At 43.2% G+C, this 24,307-nt stretch overlaps 1 protein-coding gene across 1 annotated transcript in view; it reads right to left on the reverse strand.

Moving 5' to 3' along the window:
• The window catches only part of LOC139371016 (retinoic acid receptor gamma-A-like), a 75,575-nt gene that overhangs the window by 31,508 nt on the left and 19,760 nt on the right, over positions 1–24,307 (reverse strand). The window lies entirely within an intron of this gene.

Here is a 24,307-nt window from a genome sequence, read left to right on the forward strand (position 1 = left end):
ATTTCAAATGTCATATTATGTCTATATACAGTGTTAAAATGATGTGCAAATAGATAAAGTACAAAAGGGAAAATAAATAAACGTAAATATCGGTTGTATTTACAATGGTCTTTGTTCTTCACTGGTTGCCCTTTTCTTGTGGCAACAGGTCACAAATATTGCTGCTGTGATTGCACACTATGGTATTTCACCCAATAGATATTGGAGTTAATCAAAATTGGATTTGTTTTCGAATTCTTTGTGGATGATGTGTAATCTGAGAGAAATATGTGTCTCTAATATGGTCACACATTTGGCAGGAGGTTAGGAAGTGTAGCTCAGTTTCCACCTCATTTTGTGGGCAGTGTGCACATAGCCTGTCTTCTCTTGAGAGCCAGGTCTGCCTTCGGCGGCCTTTCTCAATAGCAAGGCCATGCTCACTGAGACTGTACATAGTCAAACATTTCCTTAATTTTGGGTCAGTCACAGTGGTCAGGTATTCAGCCACTGTGTACTCTTGCTCTTTCTCTCAGCCCCCCTCCTCTTCTCCTTTCTCTATTGAAAAGCCCCCTTCTCCCTCCCTCCCACACAAACTTGAGCCTCCCACATCCCTCCTTAGGGTTCAAACACCAAAGTCATTTATGTGTCCCCAATGCCACTTCATAGTGTCCCCATGGGAGGGCAAATGTAATGAGTCAACAGACAATGTTAAGAGAAGACTGCCATCCTATTGTAAATGAATGCTGAGACTGAGTATACCACACTGTTAGTTTGCATTAATTGGCAAATGGTCATTTCTGATGGTTATATACTGTGTGTGGGACTGTAGGGTGATGGTTAAAGTCAGAGGCGCCACCCAGAGGCCTCAGTGGGGAGGAACAGGGGGGAAACAAATATGCAAACACGCACATATGAGCAGACACAGTCTCGTTCTCCCTTAGCTCTCTCTCTTTTGTCCTCATTCTCTCATTCTACCCCTCCCCTCCTTAATTCTATCCTGCTTTTATTGGAATGAGTCTCAGATCACATTATTGCTGCCCATACTAGTACACTCTGTACCGTTCACCTCTCTCTCTCTCTCTGTCTCCCTGTCTCTCTCTCTCTCTCTCTCTCTGTCTCTCTCTCTCTCTCTCTGTCTCGCTCTCTCTCTCTTTCTCTCTCTCTCTCTCTCTCTCTCTCTCTCTCTTTCTCTCTCTCTCTCTCTCTCTCTCTCTCTCTCTCTCTCTCTCTCTCTCTCTCTCTCTCTCACACAGTCGGTAATTTCAATGATCGTATACTGAACCGCGTCCAGCACCGCAGTGCTAGTTACATGCACACCACAGTCACCAGGTTCAAACACAAGAAAAAAGTTTAACACATAAAAAACCACAGCAGCAACTTAGACAAAACTTCTACTGACAAAATCTCAGCCACCGACCCGAATGGAGATGCTTATAGAGCTGTGGTGCATTAAAGAGAGAGGGGAAGTCATTTTTACTGATACAGATGTTATTTCATAACATGTGAAGAGAGGAGCATGTTCCATAAATCAACACGCCAGCTGTTTGTACAGTGTGTTCTCCAGTCTGTCTATCATGTTCTCTCTACCTGATGATTTAAATCACGCCACAGAATGTTTTATTGATTTGCTCACTGAGGTAATGGATCATCATGCCCCAGTAAGAAAGAGTACAGTTGGGGCTTGTCCATCTCCATGGATTGATGATGAACTGGGAGAGGCATTTTGTCAAAGACATTTTGTCAAATCTAAACTAGAAATTGATGAACAGAATTATAGAACACTGCGTAAATATGCAGTTAAATTAAATCGTGAGAAAAATACGCTATTTTACAAAAATGCTTTTATAGATTGTAAAAATGATTCTAAATAGGTATGGAATACAGTTAAGGGCTTACTTGGTACATCTATTTCAACATGCCCATTTAGTGTGGAGGTTGACAGGAGAATAATAACAAAACCAGTTGATATTGCCAATCATTTGGCAGATTATTTTTCAAAGATAAATGTATTTACTGAGCGATAATGTAAACACCCCTTCTTCCATGATCATATTATGAGCAAAAAAACATGATATTTTAATCTACAAATGGTGTCAGTAGAAGAGGTATTAAACCTATGTAAGTCATTACCCAATGGTAAATCTACAGGTTAGGAACTTATGGAAAAAAATTTACTTCGCTATGCTGCTCCCGAGATTTCAGCTCCACTGTAATACATATTTAATTGGTCACCAGAAAAGGGGACATTTGCAAATGTATGGAAGAATGCTAAACTGTGTCCAATCCCGAAAGACAGCAAAGAATCCATTACTCCTTCCAATAGTCGACCAATTAATCTACTCCCTTCACTCAGTAAGATATTGGAGGGTATTGTGAGTAGACAAATATGGGAGTACACGGGGAAATGATCTGATTACAGCCAATCAGCATGCTTATCGCAAAAACCATCCCACTACCACTGTATTGGTTGACATAACTGACCAGTGGCTCAATGCTATGGATAATGGCAGGTTTGTGGGTGTACTATTTTTAGATTTTAATGCAGCATTTGATTTAGTGGATCATGAAATAACTTTGACTAAATTATTGCATCATGGGTTTAACTTCTTATGGCTGCAGGGGCAGTATTTAGCTTGGATGAAAGGTGCCCAGAGGTGCCCAGAGTAAACGGCCTGCACCTCAGTCTCAGTTGCTAATATATGCATATTATTATTAGTATTGTATAGAAAACAATCTGAAGGTTCTAAAACAGTTTGAATGATGTATGTGAGTATAACAGAACTCATATGGCAGGCAAAAACCTGAGAAGAAATCCAAACAGGAAGTGAGAAATCTGAGGTTGGTCGATTTTCAACCCAGGCCCTATTGAATTCACAGTGGGATATGAATGAAGTTGCACTTCCTAGGGCTTCCACTAGATATCAATCACCTTTAGAAACTTGAATGAGGCTTCTACTGTGTTGTGGGAATGAATAAGAGCTGAACTTTTATTTTTTTATGTAACCAGGTAGGCTAATTGAGAACAAGTTCTCATTTACAACTGCGACCTGGCCAAGATAAAGCATAGCAGTGTGAACAGACAACAACACAGAGTTACGCATGGAGTAAACAATAAACAAGTCAATAACAGTAGAAAAAAAAGAAAAAAGAAAAAAAATAGTCTATATACATTGTGTGCAAAAGGCATGAGGAGGTAGGCGAATAATTACAATTTAGCAGATTAACACTGGAGTGATAAATTATCAGATGGTCATGTACAGGTAGAGATACTGGTCTGCAAAAGAGCAGAAAAGTAAATAAATAAAAACAGTATGGGGAAGAGGTAGGTAAATTGGGTGGGCTATTTACCGATGGACTATGTACAGCTGCAGCGATCGGTTGGCTGCTCAGATAGCAGATGTTTAAAGTTGGTGAGGGAGACTAAAGTCTTCAACTTCAACGATTTTTGCAATTTGTTTCAGTCACAGGCAGCAGAGAACTGGCAGCCAAATGAGGTGTTGGCTTTAGGGATGATCAGTGAGATACACCTGCTGGAGCGCGTGCTACGGGTGGGTGTTGCCATCGTGACCAGTAAACTGAGATAAGGCGGAGCTTTACCTAGCATGGACTTGTAGATGACCTGGAGCCAGTGGGTCTGGCGACGAATATGTAGCGAGGGACAGCCGACTAGAGCATACAGGTCGCAGTGGTGGGTGGTATAAGGTCGTTTAGTAACAAAACGGATGGCACTGTGATAAACTGCATCCAGTTTGCTGAGTAGAGTATTGGAAGCTATTTTGTAGATGACATCGCCAAAGTTGAGGATCGGTAGGATAGTCAGTTTTACTAGGGTAAGTTTGGCAGCGTGAGTGAAGGAGGCTTTGTTGCGAAATAGAAAGCCGATTCTAGATTTTATTTTGGATTGGAGATGTTTGATATGAGTCTGGAAGGAGAGTTTACAGTCTAGCCAGACACCTAGGTACTTATAGATGTCCACATATTCTAGGTCGGAACCATCCAGGGTGGTGATGCTAGTCGGGCGTGCGGGTGCAGGCAGCGAACGGTTGAAAAGCATGCATTTGGTTTTACTAGCGTTTAAGAGCAGTTGGAGGCCACGGAAGAAGTGTTGTGTGGCATTGAAGCTCGTTTGGAGGTTAGATAGCACAGTGTCCAAGGAAGGGCCAGAAGTATACAGAATGGTGTCGTCTGCATAGAGGTGGATCAGGGAATCGCCCGCAGCAAGAGCAACATCATTGATATATACAGAGAAAAGAGTCGGCCTGAGAATTGAACCCTGTGGCACCCCCATAGAGACTGCCAGAGGACCGGACCACATGCCCTCCGATTTGACACACTGAACTCTGTCTGCAAAGTAGTTGGTGAACCAGGCAAGGCAGTCATTAGAAAAACCGAGGCTACTGAGTCTGCCGATAAGAATATGGTGATTGACAGAGTCGAAAGCTTTGGCCAGTTCGATGAAGACGGCTGCACAGTACTGTCTTTTATCGATGGCAGTTATGATATTGTTTAGTACCTTGAGCATGGCTGAGGTGCATCCGTGACCGGCTCGGAAACCAGATTGCACAGCGGAGAAGGTCCGGTGGGATTCGAGATGGTCAGTGATCTGTTTGTTGACTTGGCTTTCGAAGACCTTAGATAGGCAGGGCAGGATGGATATAGGTCTGTAACAGTTTGGGTCCAGGGTGTCTCCCCCTTTGAAGAGGGGGATGACCGCGGCAGCTTTCCAGTCCTTGGGGATCTCAGACGATATGAAAGAGAGGTTGAACTGGCTGGTAATAGGGGTTGCGACAATGGCGGCGGATAGTTTCAGAAATAGAGGGTCCAGATTGTCAAGCCCAGCTGATTTGTACGGGTCCAGGTTTTGCAGCTCTTTCAGAACATCTGCTATCCGTGCTTCTACACCTGCATTGCTTGCTGTTTGGGGTTTTAGGCTGGGTTTCTGTACAGCACTTTGAGATATCAGCTGATGTACGAAGGGCTATATAAATAAATTTGATTTGATTTTGGATTTGGGTAAAGAAGAAGCTGGGGAGGCTTGGGCGAGTAGCTGCGGGGGGCGGGCGGAGCTGTTGGCCGATGTTGGAGTAGCCAGGAGGAAGGCATGGCCAGCCGTTGAGAAATGCTTGTTGAAGATTTCGATTATCATGGATTTTTCGGTGGTGACCGTGTTACCTAGCCTCAGTGCAGTGGGCAGCTGGGAGGAGTTGCTCTTGTTCTCCATGGACTTTACAGTGTCTCAGAACTTTTTGGAGATAGAGCTACAGGATGCAAATTTCTGCTTGAAAAAGCTGGCCTTTGCTTTCCTGACTGACTGTGTGTATTGGTTCCTGACTTCCCTGAATAGTTGCATATCGCAGGGACTATTTGATGCTATTGTAGTCCGCCACAGGATGTTTTTGTGCTGGTCGAGGGCAGTCAGGTCTGGAGTGAACCAGGGGCTATATCTGTTCTTAGTTCTGCATTTTTTGAACGGAGCATGCTTATCTAAGATGGTGAGGAATTTACTTTTAAAGAATGACCAGGCATCCTCAACTGATGGGATGAGGTCAATATCCTTCCAGGATACCCGGGCCAGGTCGATTAGAAAGGCCTGCTCGCAGAAGTGTTTTAGGGAGCGTTTGACAGTGATTAGGGGTGGTCGTTTGACTTCGGACCAGTAGCGGATACAGGCAATGAGGCAGTGATCGCTGAGATCCTGATTGAAGACAGCGGAGGTGTATTTGGAGGGCCAGTTGGTCAGGATAACGTCTATGAGGGTGCCCTTGTTTACAGATGTAGGGTTGTACCTGGTGGGTTCATTGATGATTTGTGTGAGATTGAGGGCATCTAGCTTAAATTGTTGGACTGTCGGGGTGTTAATATCCGAGTTTAGGTCACCTAACAGAACAAACTCTGAAGCTAGATGGGGGGCGATCAATTCACAAATGGTGTCCAGGGCACAGCTGGGAGCTGAGGGGGGTCAGTAGCAGACGGCAACAGTGAGAGACTTATTTCTGGAGAGATTCATTTTTAAAATTCGAAGTTCGAACTGTTTGGGCATGGACCTGGAAAGTATGACATTACTTTGCAGGCTATCTCTGCAGTAGACTGCAACTCCTTCCCCTTTGGCAGTTCAATCTTGACGGAAAATGTTATAGTTGGGTATGGAAATCTCAGAATTTTTGGTGGCCTTCCTAAGCCAGGATTCAGACACAGCAAGGACATCAGGGTTGGCAGAGTGTGCTTAAGCAGTGAGTAAAACAAACTTAGGGAGGAGGCTTCTGATGTTGACATGCATGAAACCAAGGCTTTTTCGATCACAGAAGTCAACAAATGAGGGTGCCTGGGGACATGCAGGGCCTGGGTTTACATCCACATCACCCGCGGAACAGAGGAGGAATAGGATGAGGGTGCGGCTAAAGGCTATCAAAACTGGTCGCCTCAAGCATTGGGGACAAAGAATAAAAGGAGCAGATTTCTGGGTGTGGTAGAATATATTCAGGGCATAATGCGCAGACAGGGGTATGGTGGGGTGTGGGTACAGCGGAGGGAAGCCCAGGCACTGGGTGATGATAAGAGAGGTTGTATCTCTGGACATGCTGGTTGTAATGGGTGAGGTCACTGCATGTGTGGGAGGTGGGACAAAGGAGGTATCAGAGGTATGAAGAGTGGAACTAGGGGCTCCATTGTAAACTAAAACAATGATAACTAACCTGAACAACAGTACACAAGGCATATTGACATTTGAGAAAGACATACAGTGAGGTGTTGATTGGGAGAGCTATCTAAAACAACAGGTGAGACAACAACAGCTAATCAGCTAACACAACAACAGCAGGTAAAATGGCGATGACTAGGCAGAGCGGGTCGGATTAACTACACACAGAGCCTGAGTTCGCGGCTGGGGCCGACAGAAAAATAAATAAACAGAATGGAGTACCGTGAATAATGGACAGTCCAGTAGGCATCAGCTATGTAGTCAAGTGATCATAGTGTCCAGGGGGCAACAGTAGATGGAACAGGGAAGCCACCACTACGCTAGCGACACAGCGTTTAAAGTTAGTAGCCCTGGGCTAGTAGGAGCATCTGCTCCGACGGAGGCTGGATGAAGGCACAGCGGATGGAGTATTTGTGGGCAGACCAGTCGTGGTGGTGCGACGGGACGCCGTGTCGACAGAGAATCCAAGCCAGATGGCGAAAGAGGTATTGTGGAATTTAGTTTGCTAGCCGGGAGATGTGCCTGGCTCACGGCTAACTGGTGCTAGCTTCGTGGCAGTGGCGTTAGCCACTATATCCAATCGGTAGCAGCGGTGATCCGGTGCCAAGGTCCAGAGTTTACAGCAAGGATCCGGTGGAGTATTGGGCTCTAGCCGTGCATGAGTGGGGTTCGGGTGAACAGCTGAGTAGGCCGGGAGGTGGGCCTCAGGGATAGCTTCGGTACTGGGTACCACGGTGAGTGCAAGCTAGCTGTGAGCTAGCTAGCTGCAAGCTGTGAGCTAGCTAGCTGCAAGCTATTACGGCAGGAATCCGGCGTTGATGTGGAGAGACAGTCCGATACTGGTAGACTAGCGAGTATTATACAGGCTAAAAACAGGACTGGTATCTGTGCAGAAGGTAAAAGCCGCTAGCAGTGGCTAACAATGACTAAATAGCTTGTAGCTAATTAGCTGGTTAGCTTTTGGAGGTTTTTGAATGTGTTCTAAAATTTAAAATAATAGCGATTCCGTATCACATTGGGTGAGGCAGGTTACCGGAAGGTATAATCGAATTAAAAATCGAAAAGAGATTGAAAATAAATTGAAATATATATATATATGAAAAATACGAAAAATACAAAAGTACACGAGAGGACAAACAAACAAACACGTCTTCACTGCTACACCATCTTGGTATGAATGAGTCAGGTTACTGGCAGAGAGCCATTTCCCGGTCACGCACATTCCACATGATATCGACCTGCATTCCGTTGCTCCTCTAGCTAGACACAAAGGAATTCTCCGGTTGGAACTTTATTGAAGATTTATGATAAAAACATCCTAATGATTGTTTCTTCGACCTGTAATATAACTTTTTGAAGTTTTTGTCCGAAGTAATGCTCGACTTGCACAAGCGTTTGGATTTGAATACCTAACGCGCTAACAAAGTAGCTACTTGGACATAAATAACGGACATTTTCGAACAAATCAAGCATTTATTGTGGAACTAGGATTCCTGGGAGTGCATTCTGATGAAGATCATCAAAGGTAAGGGAATATTTATCATGTATTTTCTGGTTTCTGTTGACTCCAACATGACGGCTAATTTGATTATTTTTCTGAGCGCCGTCTCAGATTATTGCATGGTTTGCTTTTTCCGTAAAGTTTTTTTAAAATCTGACACAGCCGTTGCATTACGAGGTATAGAGGTATATCTATAATTCCATGTGTATAACTTGTATTATCATCTACATTTATGATGAGTATTTCTGTTGAATCGATGTGGCTATGCAAAATCACTGGATGTTTTTGGAACTGGTGAACGTAATGCGCCAATGTAAACTCAGATTGTTTTATATAAATATGAACTTTATCAAACAAAACATACATGTATTGTGTAACATGAAGTCCTATGAAGTCATCTGATGAAGATCATCAAAGGTTAGTGATTTTATCTCTATCTCTATCTTTGGCTGGAAAAATGTCTGTGTTTATTTTGTGGCTTGGTGGTGACCTAACATAATTGTTTGTGGTGCTTTTGCTGTAAAGCATATTTGAAATCGGACACTGTGGTGGGATTAACAACACGATTACCTTTAAAACAGTATAAGATACATGTATGTTTGAGGAATTTTAATTATGAGATTTCTGTTGTTTTGAATTTGGCGCCCTGCACTTTCACTGGCTGTTGTCATATCGATCCCGTTAACGGGATTGCAGCCATAAGAAGTTTTTAAGGAGGCAGCATTGAATTGAGTACAGCCATATCTAACTGACAGGAAACAGTCCACCTATATCAATGAGTCGTTTTCTTCCCCTCATGCTCCAAACTGTGGAATACCATAGGGCAGCTGCCTTGGGCCACTTCTTTACTTAATATATACCAACGACCTTCCTTACGCCTTGTCTAAAACTCAAGCTACTATATTTGCAGATGATACTACAATTTATACAAATAGACAATCGGTTCAACACATACAGCAAGCTCTACAAGTAGATCAGGGAAATATCAGGGAGTGGTTTAGCTGGAAAAAACTTTTTTGAACACCAAGAAAACCAAGGTTATGTTGGTCTGTTCCACCAGGAAAAGGCCAACACAGCATTGTATACAATTAAGTATGGGTGAGTGCAAATTGAGTGGCAGAAGTGGCAGAAACCAAACTAGTAGGGGTGCAGCTAGACAACTGCTTATCATGGTTGTCTCAAAAAACGAATCTATGTAGAAAAAATAAAAAATATACAACTGCAAGCATGATCAGAAGGATAGTTAAATATTTGCCGGGAAAGATTCTTAAGCAAATAACACAAGCATTAATTGAGAGTCAGGTGAACTACTGTTCTGTGTTCTGAGGAAATGCATCAGCAATCGAAATTAAGAGGTTGCAGATTGCACAGAACACATCAGCAAGGATTGTTTTAAGGTGGAGATACTGTTCTTCAGGTATAGTCATGCTCAATGCTCTTGGTTGGCCATCAATCAACAAGACAATTGAAAAAAATAAACATTCTTCTTTTATTTCACAATGTACACCATTTAAAACAGTCAAACTCCATTCACAACAGTATTCAGTTTGTAAGAGACAGACATTCAGTAAATACTAGGAATAGATTGTCCACAATCCATGTGCTATCCAGACAGAAAAGAGAAATAGGCAAAAGAGCATTTCAATTTATAGTAATAAAGAAATAAAATAATTTATCTGAGCAAACCAGAAACCGTTCAATATATAAATTCAAACAGTACTTTAGAACCATTGAAATATAACAAATTGGAAAGTTATGAGGTACTGGTCAATATGTCAGTGTATTATGTCTGTTTGTAACAGTGAAATGTGAAAATGTGATTGTATTATAAATTGTATTTTAATGGACTCTTGAAAAGAGGACTCTTGAAAAGATTAGTCCAAATGAGGACTAACTGAGATCCTACTAAAATCAAATAATATCAAATACATCATCTCTATCGCTCTAACTCATCTCTCTCATCTCTCTAGCTCTCTACTACCTCATCTCTATCTCTCTACCTCATCTCTGTCTCCCTAGCTCATCTCTCAATTAAATTCCATTCAATTAAAGGGATTTATATGCATGGGAAACTTGGACACACCTACTCATTCCAGGGTTTTTCTTTATTTGTACTATTTTCTACATGCAACAACATGAAATAACACATATGGAATCATGTAGTAACCAAAAAGGTGTAAAACAAATCAGAATATATTTTATGTTTGAGATTCTTCAAAGTAGCCACCCTTTGCCTTGATGACAGCTTTGCACATTCTTGGAATTTTCCATTACTTTTGACCGGTACTGTATGTTTACATTGCCAAAGCAGGTGAAATAGATAATAAACAAAGGTGAAATTAGCAATAAAAAATGAACAGTAAACATTACACTCACAGACGTTCCAAAAGAATAGAGACATTGAAAATGTCATATTATGGCTATATACAGTGCTGTAATGATATGCAAATAGTGGGAGTACAAAATGGAAAATAAATAAACATAAATATTGGTTGTATTTACAATGGTGTTTGTTCTTCACTGGTTGCCCTTTTCTTGTGGCAACAGGTCACAAATATTGCTGCTCTGATTGCACACTGTGGTATTTAACCCAAGAGATATGGGAGTTTATCAAAATTGTATTTGTTTTCAAATACTTTGTGTGTCTGTGTAATCTGAGGGAAATATGTGTCTCTAATATGGTCATACATTTGACAGAAGGTTAGGAAGTGCAGCTCAGTTTCCACTTCATTTTGTGGACAGGGAGCACATAACCTGTCTTCTCTTGAGAGCCAGGTCTGCTTACAACGGCCTCTCTCAATAGCAAGGCTATGCTCAATGATTCTGTGCATAGTCAAAGCTTTCTTTACTTTTGGGTCAGTCACAGTGGTCAGGTATTTTGCCACTATGTACTCTCTGTTTAGGGCCAAATAGCATTCTAGTTTGCTCAGATTTTTTTGTTAGTTCTTTCCAATGTGTCAAGTAATTATCTTTTTGTTTTCTCATGATTTGGTTGGGTCTAATTGTGTTGCTGTCCTGGGGCTCTGTGGGGTCTGTTTGTGTTTGTGAACAGAGCCCCAGGACCAGCTTGTTTAGGGGACTCTTCTCCAGATTAATCTCTCTGTAGGTGATGACTTTGTTATGGAATGATTGGGAATCGCTTCCTTTTAGGTGGTTGTTGAATTTAACGGCTCTTTGCTGGATTTTGATAATTAGCAGGTATCGGACTAATTTTGCTCTGCTGCATTGTTTGGTGTTTTTCTGTTTTGTGTTTTTCCCTCTCTCTACCTCATGTCTCTCTCTCTACCTCATCTCTCTCCTTCTCATCTCTCTCTAAATTCAATTCAAATGGCTTTATTGGAATGGGAAATATATGTTTACATTGTCAAACAGTAAGTAAACATGACACTCACAAAAGTTTCAAAAGAATAGAGACTCTCTCCCTCTCTCTTTCTCCCTCCCTGGTTTGTGTTTTCAACTCTTTCAGATTCTCTCTCTTCCCTCTTCATCTGGCGTGTGTTGCCTTTCTAATTCAATTCATTACATTCAGTTGATTTGCCCAGCCCTGGGGTTATTGACTACTTCAGCCCCATTAAAACCACGCTTTCCCCCACAAGCCAACTCAATTGCCGTGACTTTGGATACTTCATATATATGGTCAACTCCACACCCCCCCCCCCCCCCCCCCCTCCCCTTCCTTCCCTCGTTCAGGAGGGATGAACTCTGGAAGAAACCCCCACTGGGGCTCCAAACTTCTCTGGCTCTTCTCCTCCCCTCCTTCCCTGGTTTCTGTTCCTTCCCTGGCTCACTTTTCTTCTGATCACTGTTTTTTGGATTCTCATTATCCATAATGATTTTCCCTTATTGTATAATTGCAAATTTGCTGTTATGTCAATATCTTCCCCATTATGTTAATGTACTGTTATATTTTTTTTCTCTCTTTTACTCTTTCTCTCTGCCTCTCTTCCTCTTTTTCGCTCTCTTTTCTCTCACTATGGAAGTTTTAGGGTCAACTGAACAATAGTGAAACTTCCAAGAAAAAAGTCAATCTTTTCATAATGCTATGGCCTCTTTTTGCCCTTTTGCCTTTGCTTTGTTCATGTAAGCAAGTCCCCCACCAAACGTGTCCCTCTCTTAGTCTCAACATTTTTACCTGTCTTTCAACACGTCACACACACACACACACACACGCTCGTGCACACACACACACACACACACACACACACACACACACACACACACACACACACACACACACACACACACACACACACACACACACACACACACACTTCTCTGTGACACACAGCAGGGAGCGTAGCTGCACAATCTCAGCCTGCTCTGTTCTCTCCACACCTTGGGACAATTACAGCCCCCCTTACCCCCTCAAATCCCCCTTCCTACAGCTTCCAGCCCCAGGACCGAGGAAAGAGAGACAGAAACGAAAGAGGGAATGCAGACAGGAAAAGGGCGGTCCATTCTTTCTTTCTCTCTCTCCAACTATTTTTCTAACACATGCACTCACACTCACATGCACACACACACACACACACACACACACATAGTACACACACACATAGTACACACAAAGTCACATTCCAGCTCCTCACAGGGCATTTCAGAATCTGGTTCCTCAGCTATTCATCCTGTCATCATCTCTGAGAGAAACACACACAGGCCAGAACAATGGGCTCTCTCTGTCTTTTATAACAGCAGCACTAACAGTATGGGCACAAATCACAATGTGTTTATCAATAAAGCTGCAGTCACAATTATGGTCTCATTTAAGGGGCTCGGGAACTTTTGGCTGCATTTTGTGTGGTATTTGCCTGTGTTGGAATGTACAGCATTTGCTCATAAATCCAAACTTGTGTATCAGACTGTGGATCATTCTAAATGAGAAAGCTTATAGTAATCTTGACATTGTAGTGATAAATAACACAGGCTGAGAATGATGAACACAGCCAGGAAGAGCTTTGGATCAGGAAGAGATCCATGAAGTCCTACATAAGTTTAGTGCCTATACATGACGAACACAAAATGCTATTATTATTTTTTACCATTATGATAATTAGGACTCTTGATTGTCGGGATTCTCTGTTTGTATGAGCGCTCGTGAAAGGCTTTGGCGCATCGGCCAGACAAGGCCAATTGGAGAGCCTACGCGCCGCCCTCCTCCTTGGACTGCAACCACCTAGTGAGCTCCATTGGACCACCTTGCTCTCAACACCACGCCTTTATTTATGCGGAAGATTTTCATTGGTTTATGTTTGTGTCCAACTCTTGTCAAAGGCTACGTAATCTTCATCTGTCATCATGTGGAGTCAGTCACCCACAGACCCATCTGTGCATTTGTTTGGATTTTGTTCCTGACTCAAGTCTCTCTTCTAAACAACTACATTTAAAAAATTAAAAAATAAACAATTAGTGTTTCTTTCTGAAGGAATGGACTCATTCTCTGATTTATGTGCGTTTCGTCTTGTGTGCGCACCCTGCTCTGATGAAGTTTGGGCCAGAATAAAAAGGATTGAAACATTTTTCAACCAGAATTGAATTAACTTCACCACATTATGCTTAATTATCTTTCACCATAAACATAATTCTATCTCCCTCTCTTGAGCACTGTCACACACACACACACACACACACACACACACACACACACACACACACACACACACACACACACACACACACACACACACACACACACACACACACACACACAGGCCTCTCTGCTGGTTGAGAGCTGGGGCCAGAAACAAAATTCCAACCGATTTTATATAAATAAATAATTAGACACAATGCCCTGTTTGTTCTGGGCCCCTTCAGTACCACAGCAACCTTTACTTTTAGGACATTCTCGTTATCTTTTTTTCATCAAAATGTGGCATTCGTTTTAATCGCTTTGTTTTCCATCTCATCTCTGACTGCTTCTGACCAGGCTGTCTAGGCAGACCTCCAAGAGCCGCAGGCCTATATGACAGCAGAACGTGTTTGTGTGTCTGCAGGGCCATAGATACATAATGAGGACACTGAATTGTTTCCAATACTCTTTTTTAAAAATGTTATAAGAACTCCATCAGGTCTCAACTTACAGCTGAGAGTTAGAATAGTAAAATACACAAGTTTTTTTTACTGCGACCTGGCCAAGATAAAGCAAATCAGCGGGACACAAACAACACAGAGTTACACATGGAATAAACAAAACATACGGTCAATAACACAATAGAAAAGTCTATATACAGTGTGTGCAAATTAAGTAAGATTATGGACGTAAGGCAATAAATAGGCTATAGTGGCAAAATAATTACAATTTAGCAATAAAAACTGGAGTGATAGATGTGCAGAAGATGAATGTGCAAGTAGAGATACTGGAGTGCAAAGGAGTAAAACAATAAATAACAATATGGGAATGAGGTAGTTGGATGGGATATTTACAGATGGCCTGTGTACAGGTGCAATGATCAGTAAGCTGATCTGACAGCTGATGCTTAAAGTTAGTGAGGGAGATAAGTTTCCAGCTTCAGTTATTTTTGCAATTCTTTCCAGTCATTGGCAGCAGAGAACTGGAAGGAAAGGCGGCCAAAGTAGGAGTTGGCTTTGGGGGTGTCCAGTGAAATATACCTGCTGGAGCGCATTCTACAGGTGCATGCTGCTATGGTGACCAGTGAGCTGAGATTAGGCAGGGATTTACCTAGCAAAGACTTATAGATGACCTGGAGCCAGTGGGTTTGGTGACAAATATGAAGCGAGGGCCAGCCAACGAGAGCATACAGGTCACAGTAGTGGGTAGTATATGGGGCATTGATGACAAAACGGATGGGACTGGGATAGACTGCATCCAATTTGCTGAGTAGAGTGTTGGAGTCTATTTTGTAAATTACATCGCCTAAGTCAAGGATTGGTAGGACAGTCCGTTTTACGAGGGTGTGTTTGGCAGCATGAATGAAGGATGCTTTGTAGCGAAATAGGAAGATGCTGGAGATGCTTAATGCGAGTCTGGAAGGAGAGTTTACAGTATAACCAGACACCTATGTATTTGTAGTTGTCAACATATTCTAGGTCAGAACCGTCCAGAGTAGTGATGCTGGACGGGCTGGCAGGTGCGGGCAGCGATCGGTTGAAGAGCATGCATTTAGTTTTACTTGCATTTAAGAGCAGTTGGAGGCCACGGAAGGAGAGTTGTATGGCATTGAAGTTCATCTGGAGGTTTGTTAACACTGTGTCCAAAGAAGGGCCAGAAGTATACAGAATGGTGTCATCTGCGTAGAGGTCGATCAGAGATTCACCAGCAGCAAGAGCGACATCATTGATGTATACAGAGAAGAGAGTCGGCCCGAGAATTGAACCCTGTGGCACCCCCATAGAGACTGCCAGAGGTCCGGACAACAGGCCCTCTGATTTGACACACTGAACTCTGTCTGAGAAGTAGTTGGTGAACCAGGCGCGGCAGTCATTTGAGAAACCACGGCTGTTGAGTCTGCCGATAAGGATGCGGTGATTGACAGAGTCGAAAGCCTTGGCCAGGTCGACGAATGTGGCTGCACAGTATTGTCTTTTATCGATGGCGGTTATGATATCATTTAGGTCCTAGAGCGTGGCTGAGGTGCACCCATGATCAGCTCGGAAACCAGATTGCATAGCGGAGAAGGTACGGTGGGATTCGAAATGGTCGGTGATCTGTTTGTTAACTTGGCTTTCGAAGACCTTAGAAAGGCAGGATAGGATAGATATAATTCTGTAACATTTTGGGTCTAGAGTGTCTCCCCCTTTGAAGAGGGGGATGACCGCGGCAGCTTTCCAATCTTTGGGGATCTCAGGCGATACAAAAGAGAGGTTGAACAGGCTAGTAATAGGTGTTGCAACAATTGCAGTGGATAGTTTTAGAAAGAGAGGGTCCAGATTGTCTATCCCAGCTGATTTGTAGGGGTCCAGATTTTGCAAGTCTTTCAGAACATCAGCTATATGGAATTGGGTGAAGGAGAAATTGGGGAGGCTTGGGGAAGTTGCTGTGGGGGGTGCAGAGCTGTTGACCGAGGTAGGGGTAGCCAGGTAGAAAGCATGGCCGTAGAAAAATGCTTATTGAAATTCTCGATTATCGTAGGTTTTTCGGTGGTGACAGTGTTTCCCAGCCTCAGTGCAGTGGGCAGCTGGGAGGAGGTGCTCTTATTCTCCATGGACTTTACAGTGTCCCAGAATCTTTTGGAGTTGGTCTCTCCCTTTATCATTTAAATTCAGTTCAAGGGCTTTATTGGCATGGCAAACATACATTGCCAAAGCAAGTGAAGTAGATATCTCTATCTCTCTCTATCTCTATATATCTCTCTCTCCCTCTCCCTCCCTCCCTCCCTCTCTCTGAGGGGCAGGGCTAAGATGTTATCAGGTATTAAGTGGTGCTAATGGACTCCCTGCAGTTTGGTCTGAAGACTCCAGATAATAGCAGAGATCAACAGATAACAGCCACTGTGACCAGATGAGCTGATTATCTCCCTGGTAGATCAGGACACACACGCAGAGGCACACACACACACAGCAATACCACAAAGTTCCCCTACTAACTCAATCTAACTAACTCAAAGCTACAGTGAGCTACAGAAGTATTAGGACAGTGACACACTGTTGGTTGTGTTGGCACTCTACTCCAGGACTTTTCATTTGAAATGATACAATGACTATGAGATTAAATTACCGACTGTCAGTTTGAACCGTTTAGAAATGACATCAGCTTTTGTACATAGTCCGCACATTTTACAGGACCAAACGTATTGGGACAAAGCCAAAAGAACAACAAAACATTTGTCACTGTCCCAATACTTTTGGAACTCACTGTATCTCTCTCACTGACACTGTGCTCAACAGGTATTTCTAATCTTGATGCCAGCATAGCAGATACTGCGTCGACTTGTTTGTGTGTGCGCGCGCATGTGTGGTGTGTGTGTGTGTGTGTGTGTGTGTGTGTGTGTGTGTGTGTGTGTGCGTGTGTGTGTGTGTGTGTGCGTGCGTGCGTGCGTGCATGTGCGCTCACGACCCGGGTGCATACTCCTATCGTTTAGTGTCTGTGTGTGTGTTTGTCAGAGTGCGTCCGTGTGTGTGTGTGCTCGTCTGCCAGTGAGTGTGTGTTCTCCAGGCAGGATGTGTTGTCAGATTCCTCCCCAACCTTGGCTCAGCCAGGGGGTTTAATGGGGAGTCCTCTCTACTGCTCTCTGCCTCTTCCTCAAATCCCTATGGGATTGATTGAGCAGAGGGAGAGAGGGACTGACATGTGAAAGCCTGGCAAGGAGAACAGACAAGTTTGGACATGGAGGACAGGGAAAGCAGAGGGGGAGTCATGAGTGTTTTGTTTTACAAGTCTTTTACAGTTTTTATGACCACTACACTGAATTGGAGGGCTGGCTACTTACTGTAAGTCATTTTGGATCAAAGTGTATGCTCATTGTTGAGATCATTGTCAGCATGAATGTTCAATTGTTATACTGTATTGGCAGATTTTCCTGACCATCCAACCTGACCAAGAAAAACCCTAGGCACTATTCCATTTTTTGTATTAACTTATCTCAATAGTTTCAAGTTCTACTAGTTAGTATTTAAGTAGCGTCAATAATGATGATTGTGGAACAAACTCAAAATACTCAAATGTATAAGCTTTCAAACTCAAACCGTTCAAGGCCATTTGTTTCCTCAAACCATTTGGGTTAGCAGTCCACTGCAACTTACGATCAAACTAACTTTGTCCAATGAAATGTACTAGTGTCAATTTTTCTTTGTTCTCTCCAGCATCCATCTGTCATTGATCTGTTCCTCTCCAGGCTTCATTCCTGCAGTATTGACATCTATGTGTTTCATGTGGTTATAGTCAGAGCCAGGGCACTAATAACAGAGCAAATTGCTCATACTCACATTACTCTCAGTCTCTACATGTCTGCTGGAGAGGAACAGGGGCAAGGAAATTACTGTACTGTGTATTTTTATTTTTTACCGTTATTTAACTAGGCAAGTCAGTTAAGAACAAATTCTTATTTTCAATGACAGCCTAGGAACAGTGGGTTAACTGCCTGTTCAGGGGCAGAACAACAGATTTGTACCTTGTTAGCTCGGGGGTTTGAACTTGCAACATTCCGGTTACAAGTCCAATGCTCTAGCCACTAGGCTACCCTGGGACTGCTGGACGTGTGTGTGTGTGTGTGCATGTGTGTGTGTGTGCATGTGTGTGTGTGTGTGTGCATGTGTGTGTGTGTGCATGCGTGTGTGTGTGTGTGGGTGTGTGCGTGCGTGTGTGTGTGTGTGTGTGTGTGTGTGTATGTGTGTGTGTGTGTGTCAGACTTCAGTCTCCTTTCAACATGCTTAAAAGAGATAGTAGCATTTCAAATTATTTCCCACATGCTTTCTCCCTCACTCATCCCTCTACTTGTTCAACACACTATCACAGCTTATTGTGAAGTAGACACACATGACATAATTAGACATTTGTGAGGTTAAAGGTTAATCACAACGCATCTTGTGTGTATTACATGATTTTCTGTCTTCGTAACGCATTCATGTACATTTAGTGTCTATTTCACGATAATCTGTGATACTGGGTTGACTTTTTTTCTCTCTCTCTCTCTCTCTCTCTCTCTCTCTCTCTCTCTCTCTCTCCCAATTTAAGGGGCTCTATTGGCATTGGAAGCATATGTTTACATTGCCAAAGCAAGTGAAATAGATAATAAACAAAAGTTAAATAAACAATACGAAATTTACAGTAAACGTTACACTCAAAAGTTCCAAAAGAATAAAGACATTTAAAATGTCATATTATGTCTATATACAGTGTTGTAATGATGTGCAAATAGTTAAAGTACAAAAGGGAAAATAAATAACCGTAAATATATGTTGCATTTACAATGGTCTTTGTTCTTCACTGGTTGCCCTTTTTTGTGGCAACAGGTCACAAATATTGCTGCTGTGATGGCACACTGTGATATTTCACCCAGTAGATATGGGAATTAATCAATATTTGATTTGTTTTCAAATTCTTTGTGGATCTGTGTAATCTGAGGGAAATATGTCTCTCTAATATGGTCATACATACTGTATGTCAGGAGGTTAGGAAGTGCAGCTCAGTTTCCACTTCATTTTGTGGGCAGTGAGCACATAGCCTGTCTTCTCTTGAGAACCAAGTCTGCCTTTGGCGGCCTCTCTCAATAGCAAGGCTTTGCTGAGTCTATACAAAGTCAAAGATTTCCTTATTTTTGGGTCAGTCACAGTGGTCAGGTATTCTGCCACTGTGTACTCTCTGTTTAGGGCCATATAGCATTCTAGTTTGCTAATTTCTTGTGCATGTTTGTCAATTAGGGTGTGCAGGGTGAATAGGTGTTCTGTCATACAGTAATTTGGTAAAAAGCCAATTTGACATTTGCTGAGTACATTTTCTTTGGGTTGATCAGTCCTCGGTTCCAAATACTAGGGAAGATGTCAGAGCTGAGGATGATGTTAAAGAGTTTAAGTACAGTGGGGCAAAATAGTATTTAGTCAGCCACCAATTGTGCAAGTTCTCCCACTTAAAAAGATGAGAGAGGCCTGTAATTTTCATCATAGGTACACTTTAACTATGACAGAAAAATGAGGGGAAAAAATCAAGAAAATCACATTGTAGGATTTTTAATGAATTTATTTGCAAATTATGGTGGAAAATAGTTTTTTTTTTCTGGCTCTCACAGACCTGTAACTTCTTCTTTAAGAGGCTCCTCTGTCCTCTACTCGTTACCTGTTACCTGTTACCTGTATTAATGTTTGAACTTGTTATCAGTATAAAAGACACCTGTCCACAACCTCAAACAGTCACACTCCAAACTCCACTATGGCCAAGACCAAAGAGCTGTCAAAGGACACCAGAAACAAAATTGTAGACCTGCACCAGGCTGGGAAGACTGAATCTGCAATAGGTAAGCAGCTTGGTTTGAAGAAATCAACTGTGGGAGCAATTATTAGGAAATGGAAGACATACAAGATCACTGATAATCTCCCTCGATCTGGGGCTCCACACAAGATCTCACCCCGTGGGGTCAAAATGATCACAAGAACGGTGAGCAAAAATCCCAGAACCACACAGGGGGACCTAGTGAATGACCTGCAGAGAGCTGAGACCAAAGTAACAAAGCCTACCATCAGTAACACACTACTCCGCCAGGGACTCAAATCCTGCAGTGCCAGACGTGTCCCCCTGCTTAAGCCAGTACATGTCCAGGCCCGTCTGAAGTTTGCTAGAGAGCATTTGGATGATCCAGAAGAAGATTGGGAGAATTTAATATGGTCAGATGAAACCAAAATATAACTTTTTGGTAAAAACTCAACTCGTCGTGTTTGGAGGACAAAGAATGCTGAGTTGCATCCAAAGAACACCATACCTACTGTGAAGCATGGGGGTGGAAACATCATGCTTTGGGGCTGTTTTTCTGCAAAGGGACCAGGATTACTGATCCGTGTAAAGGAAAGAATGAATGGGGCCATGTATCGTGAGATTTTGAGTGAAAACCTCCTTCCATCAGCAAGGGCATTGAAGATGAAACGTGGCTGGGTCTTTCAGCATGACAATGATCCCAAACACACCGCCCGGGCAACGAAGGAGTGGCTTTGTAAGAAGCATTTCAAGGTCCTGGAGTGGCCTAGCCAGTCTCCAGATCTCAACCCCATAGAAAATCTTTGGAGGGAGTTGAAAGTCCGTGTTGCCCGGCAACAGGCCCAAACATCACTGCTCTAGAGGAGATCTGCATGGAGGAATGGGCCAAATAACCAGCAACAGTGTGTGAAAACCTTGTGAAGACTTACAGAAAACATTTGACCTCTGTCATTGTCAACAAAGGGTATATAACAAAGTATTGAGAAACTTTTGTTATTGACCAAATACATATTTTCCACCATAATCTGCATTTTCTGGATTTTTTTCTCATTTTGTCTGTCATAGTTGAAGTGTACCTATGATGAAAATTACAGGCCTCTCTCATCTTTTTAAGTGGGAGAACTGGCACAATTGGTGGCTGACTAAATACTTTTTTGCCCCACTGTATATAGCCAATTGGAATTTGTGGTCTGTATATTTTATCATTTAATTTCAGATACTACAGGCCTTTTTGGGTTGGAGGGTTGTATTTTGTCCTAATGTTCATTCAGTGTCATTGGATAATCCAGTGGGTTTATCCATGCATCTCCGTTTTGGATAGATAACTCTTCATGTTGTCGTTTTATTAGAGTTTTCCAATTTTCCCAGAAGTGGTGGGAAAATGGATTCTTCAATTACATTGAGTTGATTTCTGGTGTGCTTCTTTTTCCGTAGTGTATTTCTGTATTGTTTTAGTGATTCACCATAGTGAAGGCATAGGCTCAGGTTTTCTGGGTCTCTATGGTTTTGGTTGGATAGGTTTCTCAACTTCTTTGTTAGGTTCTTGCATTCTTCATCAAACCATTTATCATTGTTGTTAATTTTCTTAGGTTGTCTGCTTGACATTTTTAGATGTGATAGGGAAGCTGAGACGTCAAATATATTGTTTAGGCTTTCTACTGCCAAGTGTACACCTTCACTGTTACAGTGAAACATTTTGTCCAGGAAATTGTCTAGAAGGGATTGAATTTGTTGTTGCCTAATAGTTTTTTTGTTATTTTCTTTCCATCTATAGTATTTCTTAATATTATTCAGTTCCTTTGGCTTTGATGCCTCATGATTGAGCATAGCCTCATTTTAAGTGGAGTGTGATTTTGCTGTGATCTGAAAGGGGTGTCAGTAGACTGACTGTGAACGCTTTATTAAGAGACTCTGGGTTGAGGTCAGTGATGAAGTAGTCTACAATACTACTACCAAGAGATGAGCTATAGGTGTACCTACCATAGGAGTCCCCTCAAAGCCTACCATTGACTATGTACATACCCAGCATACCCAACAGAGTTGCAGGAGTTGTGACCCGTTTTTGTTTGTTTTGTTGTAGTAGTTGTGTCTAGGGGGGCATATGGTGAAGGGAATGCTGTCAACTCCAGGTAGGTGTTTGTCCCCCTGTGTTCTGAGGGTGTCGGGTTCTTGTCCAGTTCTGGCATTTAGGTCGCCACAGACTAGTACAAGTCCCTGAGCCTGGAATTTGTTGATCTCCCACTCTAGGATGGAGAAGCTGTCATCGTTAAAGTATGGGGTTATATTGGGGGATATAGGCAGCACACAGGAGGCCATTTTTCTCTGTTTAGATAATTTCCTGATTAATTTCTAGCCAGATGTAAAATGTTCCTCTTTTGACAAATCTAATTGAGTGGGTTAGATCTGCTCTATACCAAATTAGCATACCCCCTGAGTCTCTTCCCTGTTTCATACCTGGTAGTTTGGTGGATGGGAATACCAGCTCTCTGTAACCTAGAGGGCAACCAGTGGGTCCATCTCTTTTATACCATGTTTCTTGTAGGATGACAATGTCTGTATTTGATGAAGTCTGGGTTCCTGCTGTTTAGGCCAAGGGCAAATGACCTCAGACCTTGTATATTCCAGGATGAGATAGTGAAAGCTTTGTGTGGTTTAGGCCCGGACCATCACAGTAGGTGTGAGCAGAGCATGTTGAGCATCTGATACATACCTCTTAGGTCGCAGGATGGGGCTTGTGCGGGTGTAATAGTGGGGTTTGGGCCTGTTGCTCTGCTCACGGCCTGGGCATATGTTCTGCTGTCATGCTGAGGTCCTTGCCGCAGGGGCGGGTGGCATGTGCTTGCATTGGTCTGATATGGGGGGCCTATATACGGTGTGGCCAGGGTTTGCTTGTGGTGTTCTTAGCTGGTTGTGTTGTGGCAGGTGATGCTGTGGTCTGGGTGTAGGTCCTCTGGCATGGGTTCTCTTGGTGCAGGTCCTTCGGGAGGTTTTTTTTCCAGGTTTGAGAGGGTGTCTCGCTGGTCTGGGCGGGGTGGCTGTTGCTCTGTTGTTCCTGTGTGAGGTGCTGGGGCTGTGGTTGAGGGTGACGTCCTTCAGGGTCCTGGAAAAAGTTGGGATTGCTGCCTTGTAGAGGTGGACCTGGTTGTAAAGGCTGTTCAAGCCCAGAGTGGAGTTGTGGGCCAGGGTGGAGTGGTGGGCCAGGGTGGAGTGGTGGGCCAGGGTGGAGTGGTGGGCCAGGTAGACATTAGGTTTTGAATCACAGTCTCGCAAAATGCTTGCATTCACCCACTGTATGGTGGCAGGGTGAAAGTATTTTCATGGTAGCAGGGTGACAACCACTTGTGCGTTGGGGAAAGTGGAAGAAGCTTTTTCAATCACACCCGCGAGTGCTGTTGCCACTCTTTCCTGATGGGCCCTCATGTCATTTGTGCACGGGTGAATTATGATCTGGCTGGGGGACCCTAGTCTCTGAGTTTAGCCACTTTGTGTTTGAGAAAAACTGAATCCTCTCAAATGTATTTGCCATTTGAGTCAATGAGAAGCACAATCTGTGGGTTTTGTGTGTCCTCTGTGGATGTGGGGGGGTTGTCAGGAGGGCTATCGGGGGAGCTGCAAGGAGGGCTGTTAAGAGGGGGCGGGGTCTGTTGGGTTGGTGGGTCCTGTGTTGTCTGTCCAATTGTGATGTTGAAGTGCTGGTCCGGGTCTGAGGGGGGCTGTTCTTCTGGCTTGTCCGGGGGAGTGTCCTGCTCTCTGTCACACCTCAGCCTTCTGACCTCATCCTTCAGTGCCATGTGTGCCTTTTTCAGTTCTCTCACCTCAGTCCGTAGAGCAGCCAGCTCACTCAGACAGCCGTCCATCTCCACCTTCTGCCCTCCGCGTCTTGTTGGGGGGGGGGGGGGGGGGGGGTCTGTTTTGTGGTCTTGTTCTGTCTGGATGCCACCATGTCTCTCTCCAGCTCTGTGAATTTATCCCGCTCTATGATGGAGTAACAGTGCAGTTGTGGGACTGGGTGTGTTCAGTGCTGGGGGGATACCTATCTTTGTCTGCAGGACAGTTTGAAGAGGTGTGATCAGTGCTGGGGGAATTACCTATCTTTGTCTGCAGGACAGTTTGAAGAGGTGTGATCAGACTCACTCAGGATGGGGGAGTCGTCACAGAGAGAGAGGGATTTTCCTGCGGTGTGCTCTCTCTTTGATCCTGTAAAAGTCCTGCTGAAACTGCATGAGGATGCCCTGCACCATTACTGTCCCAGACTTGTACACGTTGACAGAGG

The sequence above is a fragment of the Oncorhynchus clarkii genome, chromosome 17 (assembly GCF_045791955.1).
Source record: "Oncorhynchus clarkii lewisi isolate Uvic-CL-2024 chromosome 17, UVic_Ocla_1.0, whole genome shotgun sequence".
Lineage (NCBI taxonomy): Eukaryota > Metazoa > Chordata > Actinopteri > Salmoniformes > Salmonidae > Oncorhynchus > Oncorhynchus clarkii.